General features: G+C 44.7%; 1 protein-coding gene across 1 annotated transcript in view; it reads left to right on the plus strand.

The window, feature by feature from the left end:
* Nucleotides 1-644: 644 nt before the first annotated feature.
* Nucleotides 645-12716, plus strand: part of LOC125459570 (tumor protein p53-inducible protein 11-like) — a 147186-nt gene continuing 135114 nt past the window's right edge. Inside the window, exon 1 of the mRNA XM_059651986.1 lies at nucleotides 645-742. The gene's annotated coding sequence lies outside the window, so the exon portion shown is untranslated. The remainder of the gene's footprint in view (nucleotides 743-12716) is intronic.

Below are 12716 nucleotides of genomic sequence, written 5' to 3' on the forward strand. Positions count from 1 at the left end.
AAGGAATTCAATCTTTACTGACGTCCTCGTGTTTGAGTGCGAGCAGCAGCGGAGGCAAGACGGACCCGGAAGACTGCAGCTAAGGTAAAGCAGTTTATTTTTAAAATTACTTACCGGTAGCGGGCAGCGGTGTTTTTTTTCCTCTTTCAGAGAAGGAGCGGGAGCACCGGAGGAAGTGACGAGGACCAGAGGGGCAGCCGGGAAGGAAAGCAGTGAGTATAAATACTCCCCCTTCGACGCCAACGGCCATTTTGAGTGCGAGCAGCAGCGGAGGCAAGACGGACCCGGAAGACTGCAGCTAAGGTAAAGCAGTTTATTTTTAAAATTACTTACCGGTAGCGGGCAGCGGTGTTTTTTTTCCTCTTTCAGAGAAGGAGCGGGAGCACCGGAGGAAGTGACGAGGACCAGAGGGGCAGCCGGGAAGGAAAGCAGTGAGTATAAATACTCCCCCTTCGACGCCAACGGCCATTTTGAGTGCGAGCAGCAGCGGAGGCAAGACGGACCCGGAAGACTGCAGCTAAGGTAAAGCAGTTTATTTTTAAAATTACTTACCGGTAGCGGGCAGCGGTGTTTTTTTTCCTCTTTCAGAGAAGGAGCGGGAGCACCGGAGGAAGTGACGAGGACCAGAGGGGCAGCCGGGAAGGAAAGCAGGTGACCATATATATCAGCAATGCGGCTAAACCCGAGACTCTACAACTGTAGTGTCTCCCACCCGCCCTCCTCCTCTAACCGAGTTAATAAGGTAAGGTTCATTCTAAACTTTCTCTATTAAATATAAGTTTGTTATTAATTTGTTATTATTATTTGACGTAAGCTTTCTACTTTAGTTTTGAGTGGGTGTTCAGATAAGTGGGGTATGGATGCTAGGGCAGTTGCTTGCTCCTCCTGCAGAATGTGGCAGTTGGGAGATGTGGCACACGTCTCCGCTGGCTACATCTGCGGGAAGTGCACCCAGCTACAGCTCCTTGAAAACCGTGTTAGGGAAATGGAGCTGGAGCTGGATGAACTACGGATCATTCGGGAGGCAGAGGGGGTAATTGAGAGGAGTTATCGGGAGTTGGTCACTCCTAAGGCTCAGGACGAGGAGAGATGGGTTACAGTTAGGGGGAGGAAAGGAGACAGACAGACAGTGCAGAGATCCCCTGTGGGCATTCCCCTCAGCAATAAGTATACCGTTTTGGATACTGCTGGGGGGGATGACCTACCAGAGGAAGCCATAGTAGTCAGTTCTCTTGCACTGTGCCTGACACTGTGGCGAAGAAGGGAAGGGGGCAGAATAGAAAAGTACTCGTGGTAGGGGACTCGATAGTTAGGGGAATCGACAGGAGATTTTGTGGGCAAGATCGGGATTCCCGGAAGGTATGTTGCCTCCCTGGTGCCAGGGTCCGGGACGTCTCCGATCGGGTGTATAAAGTTCTAAAAGGGGAGGGCGAACAGCCAGAAAGCGTGTTGCATATTGGCACAAATGATATAGCCAGAAATAGGTTTGAGGATATAAAAAGTGATTTCAGGGAGTTAGGATGGAAGCTGCAGAGCAGGACGAGCAGAGTAGTGTTCTCTGGTTTACTACCGGTGCCACGAGATAGCGAGGTGAGGAACAGGAAGCGGGCGCAGCTGAACACGTGGCTACGCAGCTGGTGTGGGAGGGAGGGCTTCAGATATGTTGATAATTGGGATGCCTTCTGGGGAAGGTCGGACCTGTACAAGAAGGACGGGTTGCATCTGAACTGGAAGGGGACCAATGTCCTGGGTGGAAGGTTTGCTCGAGTAGTTCGAGAGGGTTTAAACTAGTATGGCAGGGGGGTGGGAACCTGAGCTGTATACCAGAGGTGAGCGTTGATGCAGGTGAGGCAGTAGCAAGACGTAGACCAGCTAGTGGGAAGGATTTTCCTGGGAAGGAACCAAGGGATCGGTTAAAGTGTGTTTGCTTTAATGCAAGGAGTATCAGGAATAAAAGTGATGAACTTAGAGCATGGATCAGTACCTGGTGCTATGATGTTGTGGCCATAACAGAGACATGGGTTTCTCATGGGCAGGAATGGTTGCTGGATGTTCCAGGGTTTAGAACATTTAAAAAGAATAGGGAGGGGGGAAAAAGAGGAGGGGGTGTAGCACTACTAATCAGAGGGGGTATCACAGCTACAGAAGCTTCCTTTGTCGAGGAAGATCTGCCTACTGAGTCATATGGGTGGAAATTAGGAACAGCAAAGGAGTAGTCACCTCGTTAGGGGTTTACTACAGGCCCCCCAATAGCAGCAGGGAGATTGAAGAAAGCATAGGTCGACAGATTTTGGAAAAGTGTGCACGCAGTAGGGTTGTTGTAATGGGTGACTTTAACTTTCCTAATATTGATTGGAACCTCCTTCGAGCAGAAGATTTGAATGGAGCTGTTTTTGTAAGGTGTGTTCAGGAGGGTTTCCTAACGCAGTACGTTGACAGGCCGACGAGGGGAGAGGCCATTCTAGACTTGGTGCTCGGAAATGAGCCGGGGCAGGTATCAGATCTTGTGGTGGGAGAGCATTTTGGTGATAGTGACCATAACTGCCTCACATTCTACATAGCTATGGAGAAGGAGAGGATTAGGCAGAATGGGAGGATATTTAATTGGGGAAGAGGAAACTATGATGCGATTAGACATGAGTTAGGAAGCATGGACTGGGAGCAGTTGTTCCATGGTAAGGGAACTATAGACATGTGGAGACGGTTTAAGGAACAGTTGTTGGGAGTGATGAGTAAATATGTCCCTCTGAGACAGGCAAGAAGGGGTAAGATTAAGGAACCTTGGATGACGAGAGCGGTGGAGCTTCTAGTGAAAAGGAAGAAGGTAGCTTACATAAGGTGGAGGAAGCTAGGGTCAAGTTCAGCTAGAGAGGATTACATGCAGGCAAGGAAGGAGCTCAAAAATGGTCTGAGGAGAGCCAGGACGGGGCACGAGAAAGGCTTGGCAGAAGGAATCCGGGAAAACACAAAGGCATTTTACACTTACGTGAGGAATAAGAGAATGGTCAAAGAAAGAGTAGGGCCGATCAGGGATAGCATAGGGAACTTGTGTGTGGAGCCTGAGGAGGTAGGGGAAGCCCAAAATGAGTTTTTTGCTTCTGTCTTTACGAAAGAAACCAACTTTGTAGTGAATGAAACCTTTGAAGAGCAGGTGTGCATGCTGGAATGGATAGAGATAGACGAAGCTGATGTGCTGAAAATTTTGTCAAACATTAAGATTGACAAGTCGCCAGGCCCGGATCAGATTTGTCCTCGGCTGCTTTGGGAAGCGAGAAATGCAATTGCTTCGCCACTTGCGAAGATCTTTGCATCCTCGCTCTCCACTGGAGTCGTACCTGAGGACTGGAGAGAGGCAAATGTAATTCCTCTCTAAGAAAGGAAATAGGGAAATCCCCGGCAATTATCGACCGGTAAGTCTCACGTCTGTCGTCTGCAAGGTGTTAGAAAGGATTCTGAGGGATAAGATTTATGACCATCTGGAAGAGCATGGCTTGATCAAATACAGTAAACACGGCTTTGTGAGGGGTAGGTCATGCCTTACAAACCTTATTGAGTTTTTTGAGGATGTGACTAGAAAGGTTGATGAGGGTCGAGCTGTGGATGTGGTGTATATGGACTTCAGTAAGGCATTTGATAAGGTTCCCCATGGTAGGCTCATTCAGAAGGTCAGGAGGAATGGGATACAGGGGAACTTAGCTGCTTGGATACAGAATTGGCTGGCCAACAGAAGACAGCGAGTGGTAGTAGAAGGAAAATATTCTGCCTGGAAGTCAGTGGTGAGTGGAGTTCCACAGGGCTCTGTCCTTGGGCCTCTACTGTTTGTAATTTTTATTAATGACTTGGACGAGGGAATTGAAGGATGGGTCAGCAAGTTTGCAGACGACACAAAGGTCGGAGGTGTCGTTGACAGTGTAGAGGGCTGTTGTAGGCTGCAGCGGGACATTGACAGGATGCAGAGATGGGCTGAGAGGTGGCAGATGGAGTTCAACCTGGATAAATGCGAGGTGATGCATTTTGGAAGGTCGAATTTGAAAGCTGAGTACAGGATTAAGGATAGGATTCTTGGCAGCGTGGAGGAACAGAGGGATCTTGGTGTGCAGATACATAGATCCCTTAAAATGGCCACCCAAGTGGACAGGGTTGTTAAGAAAGCATATGGTGTTTTGGCTTTCATTAACAGGGGGATTGAGTTTAAGAGTCGTGAGATCTTGTTGCAGCTCTATAAAACTTTGGTTAGACCGCACTTGGAATACTGCGTCCAGTTCTGGGCGCCCTATTATAGGAAAGATGTGGATGCTTTGGAGAGGGTTCAGAGGAGGTTTACCAGGATGCTGCCTGGACTGGAGGGCTTATCTTATGAAGCGAGGTTGACTGAGCTCGGTCTCTCTTCATTGGAGAAAAGGAGGAGGAGAGGGGACCTTATTGAGGCATACAAGATAATGAGAGGCATAGATAGAGTTGATAGCCAGAGACTATTTCCCAGGGCAGAAATGGCTAGCACGAGGGGTCATAGTTTTAAGCTGGTTGGTGGAAAGTATCGAGGGGATGTCAGAGGCAGGTTCTTTACGCAGAGAGTTGTGAGAGCATGGAATGCGTTGCCAGCAGCAGTTGTGGAAGCAAGGTCATTGGGGTCATTTAAGAGACTGCTGGACATGTATATGGTCACAGAAATTTGAGGGTGCATACATGAGGATCAATGGTCAGCACAACATTGTGGGCTGAAGGGCCTGTTCTGTGCTGTACTGTTCTATGTTCTATGTTCTCTCCTACCCATTCCAACCCCGTCCCACCACTCCACCTCTTCTCTCAGTCTCCTCTCTCGTCTGCTGACAGGGTGTGTTACTGCTTGGCAGAGAGCAGTCCTGCCCAGAGCCACGTTATAATGACTGCACAATTTCTGCAGATAGGATCACCAGGAAGCAAAAAAAAACATGTAAATTCAGTCGAAAACCTGCTGGTCATTTGATGGTTGAATTGTCAATCTGACAATTATTGTCAATCTGTCACTTTTAACTGTGGTCTCAGTGAAATGGTAATGGCAGTTTAAAAAGCCTGAAATGATACAAATTGAAGATCTGTTCAAAGCTGTTACCAGGTCCTGGGGTGTCCCTCCAATAAATACAGCTGGAAGGAACATATTCCCGTGCCCCCACACCCCAGCTGAGGAGTCGAAACAGGGAATTAAGCAGTTTAACAGAAAAAGGAGACTAATCCACTCATTCAGCTTCACTGCTGGAGGCTAAGGCAGAAGGGGTCCGACCGAAGCCTGGCTGATTCACAGTCAGGGCCTGACCGAGAGTTAAAATACCCAGCTGTCAAACTATCATGCAGTGTTATCAGACAGCTTTCAGTCCTCATGCTCCCGCCTACATCACTCTGTCTCTGTTGGTTCCAAATAATTTCCTTTTTTGCCCAATTTTCTGTCTTTCATGGTATTCTTCCACCGCTGTGAAACAGACAGAGAGGAGTGCACAGTGAGTCAGTGTCACTGTGAAACAGACTGGGAGGAGTGTGCAGTGAGTCAGAATCGCTGTGAAAGAGATTGGGAGGACTGTGCAGTGAGTATGTATCGCTGCAAAACAGACCAGAGGGAATGTGCAGTGAGTTAGTATTACAGTGAAACAGACTGGGAGGAGGGTACAGTGAGTCTGTATCACTGTGAAGCAGACTTACTAGAGGCGTGACGCACACGTTATCTTGAGATGAAGTACTGCGTGGATTCATGTTGCATGGATTTTGTTGAAAGGATCGTAGATGGTATACTTGTTATTTTTTAATTCTTCTATTTCATTCCTCTGCTGGACCTTTTATTTCTTAACTTGTCTAAGAATCTGTGCCTTGGTATCTTTTTACCTAATATGGAGTCATAAGTTGTGACTTGTAAACTTTTCATTGTACTCATGTGAGTACGTGTGACAATAAAGCTAATTCTAATTCTAAACTCTACCTTTAATTTCATCTTAAATTTTTTTTTGCAGTGTGTGTGTATTCCCCAGTATTGGCCCGAACCTCCTTTCACAGAAACAATTCAAGCCTATTCACTCAATACTACCATCCACCTAACCCCTTTCTAATTATGTACAGTGCCATATTCATTCTTCCTGTTTGTTTTATATTTAGGCCTTTCTACTAGCTTTTGTTTTAGTTTAAAAAGAGATGTAACTCTTCTAATTGCAAGAAATATGCAATCTGAAAATCTGCTGATGAACATTTCCCATGCAAAACTGATGAAGGCACACAATTTAATTTTCCAAATGTTGGTTCAAAACGACTCACTGAATCTCACTCAAACAAACTACTTTCTGATTGCTTCAGTCATAGTTCACCAGCTGTCATTGTCAATTTGCATGATTTGTGGCAGAATTTCTGCTGAAAGGATCTAATGGAATTTAAATTAAAATGAAAACACTGTACATAAAATGACTAATTTGCCTCGGACATTTAGGACATTATGCCTCACTTAATGCTTTCCAAAATTATTATGAGTAGTTTTCTCTCTTCTCTTCCCTCTCCCTCCTTTAATTGTTCCTTTCTGTAAGAAAAACATAAATAGAATGCACTTCATGCATAAAATCCATCTGAAGGACGGATAATTGGACATGCTGCAAAGAACATTTTTAAGTTGTGAGAGCATGGAATGCGTTGCCAGCAGCAGTTGTGGAAGCAAGGTCATTGGGGTCATTTAAGAGACTGCTGGACATGCATATGGTCACAGAAATTTGAGGGTGCATCCATGAGGATCAATGGTCGGCACAACATTGTGGGCTGAAGGGCCTGTTCTGTGCTGTACTGTTCTATGTTCTATGTTCTAAGATCAGACAATATACTACTGGAGTCATCACAGAAATTGTCAATATTAAAACAAGTGTTTAAATCCTCCAGTTTACCTGGTCTTCAGACCCAGACTAAAAGAAATCATAGACAAGTTTCTGCATTTAAAAAGAATCGCTCCATATGAATCTTATGCTGACCAGAACATTACTTCTAATTGTCTTTCTCCAGATGCTTCCACTGGTTTGCAAGAGACACAAGGTGTTTGATTGACTTATAAAAGTTCTCTGACATATTCATTAAAAGTCATAGCTTCCAACAACTGCTGAAGGAAAGAAGAAACAGTTTTCTTCAGGTTTAAAATTCGCTTTGATTGCAGACAACAGAAAGAGACAGCTCTTGTGCAGCTGGAGAGCAAAACACTTTCTCTCTCTGTCTTGCTCCCAGTCACAAAGTTGTTCAGTTACATAAGGACCAATCACATGGTTGTTGACAGGCAGAGGGCTTTTGATATCAATAACTGATCACTAGTCCATAAACCAATTAACATTCTACAAAATAAACTGTACACAGAACCCTCAAATTCATCTACAACCATTTCAATCCCTACTTGGCCAAACGGTTGTTTATACAGTGTTTTGCACAAGTGTCAGGTTACTTGCATGTAGCAATCCTTTAAAATACTGCTTGAAAATGGTTCTTTCTAGTTTCTTTGTTCAATTTTCAAAAGTGCCAAAAGAAAACTGTATGATCTTTCCAAAGATACAATCAATGATTTGACACCATAATGCCCATAAATGTGGGAATTAGCGTGGCCCCTTTGCTCAGGATGATGAGTGTCTGCTTGTGAGATGCCTCCATAACAACTAGCTGGAATTGCTGCCTTTAAATCTGCAGTGCTCAGACTTTGAGCACTTTCTGAACTTGCTGCAGTGTCAGCTCCCGATTGGCTGTTGAAACAGCAGTATTGCTGGCTCCACCAGAGTTGCTATGGAGGCCCTCACCACATCCACACTGGATGGGCAGGTTCAGACCTCAACGTGGAATTCTGAGTCTATTGGCACCGATCCCTTTCTCCATTGGGTTTTGTCTCAGCCCATGTCCCTCAAACCTTCTTAGTTTGCTCTCACTTTCAAGTCCACGTCTATATCCTCTATAGCCGTTCCAATGAAGCATATGAAGAAAACATTGGAGTTTGTCTCCATCCAACAAACAAACCAAGGATGTCTCTTACTTTTGCAAGCATATATTTGCATAAATTTGATGCAACAGGAGGTCCAATAACTGAACAGATCCCCATTTTCTTTCAGCAGGAAGTCTCAGACTTTCCCCATTGCACCTTGGAGGTAGTTGCCCCAAGCTTTAGTGCATCCTTCAGCATGTAATCCTGGACCTTGGAATGTGCCAACTGCAACACTCAATTGGGGTCAACGCCTTGTTCTCGAAGGCCAACAAGCTTCAGGCCAACCAAAGAGCATCTTCCACTGAGTTGATGGTCCTCGAGGTGCATTGATGTTTTTATCGGTGTCCGTCCTGGGGAACAGACCGCACAGCATGGAGTCCTGCATCATGGAGCTGCTTGGGATAAACTTGGACACCAACCACAGCAACTCCCACCAGACTTCCTTTGAAAAGGCACCTTCCAGCAGGAGGTGTGTGACAGTCTTATCATCCCCTGCAGCTGCTTCAAGGGCAGTGGTGTAGGCAGACTGAGCATGCAAAAGTTAGGCAGTATAACGATGTCCTATATAATTTCATTAATTCCTTAGCCTCGTTTCAGCCATCTCTAATCCTACATAGATCCCCTTCCTCCTTGTCAATGCTACATCCTGGTGCCCTCTTCTTGACCCAAGGCCCCATGCCGAAAGCTCATTACCTCTTCACCAAGTTTTCCTTGTTATTATTAACTTCAATCTGCTTTTCCTTTTTCAAGATCACAAGATAATTATGAGTGTAAAAAGTTGGACAGCCCATCTTAATTCATTATTCCAAGCAATCCTTATCTTCCCCATTGCAGAATCCTACTTTCTTTATGCATTTTTAAAAAAAGTTCCAGGGATTTTAGCTCCATATTATTGACCAATCATTCAAGGAATGTAGCTGACCTGTTTTAAAAACCATTTTCGTTGGGTTCAACCTGTGCCCCTTATTCCCCAAACGTTGAATTCACAAAAGTGAAGTCTTACTGATGCTGGAAGGCCATAATCAGATCAAAAATAATTTTCAAAACTCAGCAGCAAAACTCTGAAACAGAATTAATAGTAACTCAATTTCCCTCCACTGATTTTGGGAGACCTTCTCCATTTGAAGTGACACTTTAAAGGCCTTAAAAATCTTACAGTATTCTATAGGACCAGCCCTACAATGTAAATCCACATTTCTCTCCAACCAGGATCCAGATAACAAAGTGTGGAGCTGGATGAACACGGCAGACTAAGCAGCATCTTAGGAGCACAAAAGCTGACATTTCGAGCCTAGACCCTTCATCCGAAAAACTGATCTATTAGTGGCACCTGGTTTCCAGTACATCTCCTAATTCTGCTACTTAATAACAATTGGAATTTTGATTTGTTTTGATTTGATTTGATTTATTGTCATATGTGCCTAGGTACAGTGAAAAGTTTTATTTTGCATGCAGTACAGACAGATCATCTCATAGAAAGTGCATTAGGGTAAACAAACGGAGGAGTACAATGTTACTGGTGCAGGGTAGGGGCATAAAGAACAAGATCAACGTTAGATTTGAAATTTCACAAGTCAACTCAGAAGTCCAGTAACAGTGGAAACAAGCTGTTCTTGAATCTGTTTAATTTTCTTTTAATCTTCTGCTGGACGGAAGAGGTTGGAAGAGATTATAACTGGGGTCGGAGGGATCTTTGATGATGTTGGTTATCATTCTGCTTAAGGGAGAAATGTAGATGGAGTCAATGAATGGAAGGTTAGTTTGCATGTTGGCCCGCATTCTAACAGCACATAGCTACCCAACTGTTCCTGGGATTTCAGCAACACCTCCTCAGAACCTGTGTATTTCAGGTGCTTGCCCTGCTAAAAATCAGCATTCTAATGTGAAGTCTGCACTTTTATCTCCTTCACAAATCACTGACTTTCAGTCCCTGTCTATAATATTTTCAAATGTTCATCAGTGGCTCCTGAACTGTTCTGGGTGCCCTATTGAAAGCCTTGCAATAAGCTGTCTCTAATTGCTGCACAAAATTGCATGTTGCCACCTCCAACAATCCTTCGAACTGAGTGTGCTGTGAACGTAACATTCTCAGGGAGTGTGGCCTTCCCAAGTACAATTAGATCCACAGGAAATGGATTTCATCACAATGTGGATGATTGCATGGTGCTATTTCAAAGAGGAACAGGCAAATTCTCCTCTGTGCCCTGACCGATGTTAATCTCTCAACCAACATCACGAAAAGAACAAGCTGTTTGGCCATTACTGAGATGCTGTTTGTGGGAACCTGCTGTGCTTAAATTGACTCAGAGATAATGGGAACTGCAGATGCTGGAGAATCCAAGATAATAAAGTGTGAAGCTGGATGAACACAGCAGGCCCAGCAGCATCTCAGTAGCACAAAAGCTGACGTTTTGGGCCTAGACCCTTCATCAGAGAGGGGGATGGGGTGAGGGTTCTGGAATAAATAGGGAGAGAGGGGGAGGCGGACCGAGGATGGAGAGAAAAGAAGATAGGTGGAGGGGCGAGCATAGGTGGGGAGGTAGGGAGGGGATAGGTCAGTCCAGGGAAGACGGACAGGTCAAGGAGGTGGGATGAGGTTAGTAGGTAGGAAGTGGAGGTGCGGCTTGAGGTGGGAGGAAGGGATGGGTGAGAAAATTGACCGCTTTGTTACTGATACTACAACAGTGAGATTGCAGTCCAAAAATACTGCATTGGTGATAAACCTCCCAGGACACCGTGAGATTGCCAACATTGTCACTTTATTGAAAGTCATTATGATGTTCCTGTATCTTCTCTATTTCTTCACTTTATTTCCTGTTGCTTTTAAAGCCGGAGGAATGGACTTTTAAATGTGATAACTTTAACGGAAGTTTATTGGGACAAATATTTTTACCAAAGTTTTCTTCGGTCTTGTTTTCCCTGTCAGTGAGGATGAGGGGTGTGTGTTTGTGTGTGTGTGTATGTGTTAGTATGAGATTGTGTGCACAATGTCTGCATGTCTGTGTGCGTGTGTCCGTGTCAGTCTGTGTGTGCTGCATGTATCTGTATGTCAGCGTCTGTGTATGTGTAAGTGAGTGTGTGTGTTAGTGTGTTTTATTAATTGTATGCTGCATCAACATCTGCTTGGCGACTTTCCAGTTCATTAACTTTTTGTTTATCTGCTTACTATTAGAGTGGCCTGAATTTCTTCAACTAAGCCTGCTTGATGAGGGAGACACAATTGTGTTTCCCAGTGGCTGCACATTCAGAATGAGGGATGGCCATAAAAGGCTGTAGGCTGTGTCCCTTCCAGTGAAAGCAAATACCAGCTGGGATTGGCTATCAGAGAAACAGGCAGGCCATTCAGCTTCTTGACCCTGTTCTGCTGGTCTATTAAAGCATGACCAATCTGTGCCTCAAACCAGTATCCATATCTCCTGAACCAACCAGCAACGACTGTGTGCTGAGAAGATAGGCCCAAATTTCTGTGGGCTCTGTGTGAAGAGTGCGCTCTGATTTCAAACCTAAAAAGCATGGCTCTTTGTTCTAGTTTAACTGAAATATTTTCTGCATATTCAGATTATTCTTTTATGACTTTAACATTTTGAGTAGATTGATCTTTAACCTTCTGAAATGAACGGACCACTTTTGTGTTATGTCTCGCAGTTATTGTGCAGTGTACTTTGTATGCTTGTGATATCATCTCTGTATCATTACATGTGAGCTGGACATATAGACGTCTCAGTCTCCATTCGAATCGCGGCCACTTGAAGCATGACATGCTGATAATGAAATGCTACTCTTTGGAATTAAACATCAGCCCAGACATTGAAGTGCTTGTAGGACATGAATCTGTCAGGAGCTGGATGTTCTAAGCTTCAGCATTATGTTACCTCATCTAGTTTTTATGTTATGTGGATTAACATAAATATTATCTTGCCAGATATAAATACCCTGTGGGAGACAAAAGCCCATAGCAAGGTAACAGATCAGATATAAATCAAGTAAATGTAACCTCTGATGTAACCTCACTTCATAGTTTTACTATAAACTATGGCTGTCCGAATTGTGGGCTGGGTCCAACCCCACTACACCCACACGCACATGCACACACACACATACACTTACATGCCACCACCACACACGCACACACATGCACACATACGCACACACAGACTCACACACAAACACATACAGACTCACACACACACGACAAACACACACAACCCCACACATACATACACGCACACCCACACACACACCCAAAAACACACACACACCTACACATACACACCCACACACATGCACTTATACACACATAGTCATACACACACACGCACATGCACACACACATATACTTACATGCTATCGCCCCCACCCACACATACACACACACATCCACAACACACAGTCATACACACACACACACACACAGAGTTATTCGTGCGCACACAAACACATACACATTAACACGCACACACTATGTATACAAATACGCACATGCACAGATGCATACACACACACGCGCGCACCCACAAATACACATACACAAAGTTAAGGGCTGTGAGCTTAAGGCAGCAATGGCTGACAACTTGGTGCCTTGAATAGGTTTTTCTGTACATTGGTGTGGCCTAACTGGCTGATCCCGAGGCCTGAATCCTGTCGTAACATAAACCTATGAAATAGTGGGTGCCTTTCACTAAAATAATGCGAGCCTAATCTGAGGCCCAGCGAATCCTTCTGCCATTCTGACCAATTCAGCAGCCCCGCCCCCTTCTCACAA

This window comes from Stegostoma tigrinum, chromosome 17 (assembly GCF_030684315.1).
Source record: "Stegostoma tigrinum isolate sSteTig4 chromosome 17, sSteTig4.hap1, whole genome shotgun sequence".
Classification (NCBI taxonomy): domain Eukaryota; kingdom Metazoa; phylum Chordata; class Chondrichthyes; order Orectolobiformes; family Stegostomatidae; genus Stegostoma; species Stegostoma tigrinum.